Here is a 2,834-nt window from a genome sequence, read left to right on the forward strand (position 1 = left end):
TATGTAATAAGAATACATGCATTGGTAAGGTTAGCTTAAAATCATACTGTGCATTATCCAGCACATGCAATTTCAATTTTACAGTTTCATTTCATTCCTCTTTTACCACTTTAATCATTTAGTCCAAGCTGTATAGGGGTTGAGTATAAACAGTGCCAGTATATGTTAATAGCATTTGGTTAAAATTAAGTCATATGAAAATGTGTGAATGCCAAAATAACCTCTAACTGAATCTAACTGAATGCAGTTATGTCCGCCAATCCACCCCCCCCCCCCCCCGCCCCCCTGCCTGTGTGAAAAAAACACCAAATGACTAATGGCTAAAAGTCACTACGCAAATACTGTATGATGCCATTAATGACAAATGATGACTTTCCATCAGGGTTTAGTAACTTTCCATTTTCCCTGAAGTGGATGTGGAATAAAATACCACTTAGTGTCTCTCAACTGTTGTGAGGCATGGCTCATTTTCAGGCATTTCCCCCAAAACATTAGTCATTTCTTACACGAATGGGCTGTCACGAATGGGTGGTACTGGCTGCTGGTGTTGCCATGGGCATAAAAGGCAGGTATAGGTGCAGAGGGACGTTTTAACCAACCAAATATTTTAATAATATAACACATGAAACATAAAGAAACAAAATGAACACATTAACATTATTATAACCGGCATTAGACAACACCGAGGCACTATGGCGAGACACAGGCTTAAAGACAAAACACAGGCTCTAATACCTGTTAAATTAGCTTTTTCTAACTGGGTAATTCTAACTTATATTAAACCTTTCTCTATTTGGTTGTAATCTCCCAAACTACAGCCAATCCTTTTTAAGACCAAATTAAGTCAAGTTGGTCTAAGATGATGTTTCAACTTTTTGCTAGCATCCCTTAAATGACGTCTATACATCCTGTGGATGTCATGGAGGTTCTGCCAGTTAATCTGTCTTGTCTTTAAGTTCTCATTTTTAGCAATTATGTACAGTAATTTCTAATTTTAAGAATTTATGTATTTATACAGTATATATACATAAATTAACATAAAATATTTGTTGTGATTATTGTCCACACATGTAAAACATAGAAAAAGGAAACAGAAAAAGAAATAAAACTTTGCTATTGAAACACACTATTTTTTTCAGCCATGTCTGAAATGACTAAATCTTTTTGGGAAATTCCTGAAAATGAAAGGCCAGCAAATTGTTGTTTTTTCTTTCAATTTTATCCCTTTCGCAACTGACGTGATGTAGAGTAGGTTTTTAACCATACACAGTTAAATCATATATATTTCAGTAAACATTAAGACAAAACAACAATTATCCAGGACCAAGGAGCTATATACACCATAAATTAACAAAACTAGCTAAGACAACAAATTAACACCATAAATTAACAAAACTAGCTATGAACTATACAAAAAGACAAAAAAAAACTACATAAAATGCACTTGTGCAAATGTGCCAACACGACACAATGCAATACACTACGACAATGTAGCACTGACCAGTACACAGAGATGAATTGAGGTATTGCAAATAAATTTTCCATGATAAATGATAAATGCAGTAAACATTTTGTGTTGTAATAGCAGCAAAAAAAAGGTTATTGTGCAAATAGCAGCAGTAGTTCTTATACCAAAAAACTCCAATTGTGCAAGTTGGTCTGCAATATAGTGTTCATCTGTGTGTGTGTGTGTATGTGTGCGCGTGTGTGCGTGTTCTTGGCTGTCCTCACAATCCACTGTTGGGTCTTGCAGTTTGAGAGAACACATATTTCCCAAGAAAATGTGTGTGATATTAAAGTAGACCCAGCCGAGTGTGCTGTTGATCTTCTTACAGTATACATTTTTTAGAGTGAGTGGTTAATCTGGTTTGCCATACTTTGACTGGCATTTGAGTTATGACAGATTATTATCAAGGTCTCCAAACAGGTTCTTCTACTTTTCAAGTAGAAAAAAAAAAAAGAAAAAAAAAGGTGGGTTCCCTGAAGGTTGTGCTGCTGTGTCAGATATTGTTCTTAACCACATGCATCTGCTGATTGCTGGTGATAATCCACTGCTGCTGTGGATATTTTAGTGCTATTTTAATTGTTTTATAATCCTTTTTACTGTTGATTGAAAACCTTTCAGTTAGCCAAGCTTGTTAAAGTTTCTGTAAGCTTTAAGCACTCTTTACTTGGCTGATCTGAATATTTAGAGTCAATGTTCCGTTATACCTTTGATAATGTAGCTCCAGTTAAAAGAAAAATTATTAGAGATAAGAAACTTGCCCCCTGGTATAACGACCACACACGCACTTTAAAACAGACAGCTCGGAAATTAGAACGTAAATGGCGCCAAACTAAATTGTTAGTATTTGAAATAGCATGGAAGGAGAGCATTCTAAACTGTAGAAAAGTTCTTGGTGTAGCTAGATCAACATATCTCTCCATTCTTATAGAAAATAACTGAAATAATCCTAGAATTTTACTTAATACTGTAGGTAAATTAACTAGAAATAAGACCACTTCAGAAATCTCCACAACAACATTGTGCAATAGTGAGGACTTTATGAACTTTTTAAATAGTAAAATTGTAAATATCAGGCATAAAATTAAGGCTTTGAAACTGGACAATGCAATTGATGCAGATGTTAAACTTACCGTCAGATCGGAACTTAGAATACTTTACTCCCCTTGATGAGAATGAACTAATTTCACTCATCTCCTCTGCAAATTCATCAACCTGTATATTAGATCCTGTACCAACACATTTTTCTTAAACAGATAGTACCAGCAATAACAGAACCCCTGTTGAGAATAATTAATTTCTCACTTACTCAATCTTTTAAATTAGCAGT

This window comes from Clarias gariepinus, chromosome 4 (genome assembly GCF_024256425.1).
Source record: "Clarias gariepinus isolate MV-2021 ecotype Netherlands chromosome 4, CGAR_prim_01v2, whole genome shotgun sequence".
Classification (NCBI taxonomy): Eukaryota; Metazoa; Chordata; class Actinopteri; order Siluriformes; family Clariidae; genus Clarias; species Clarias gariepinus.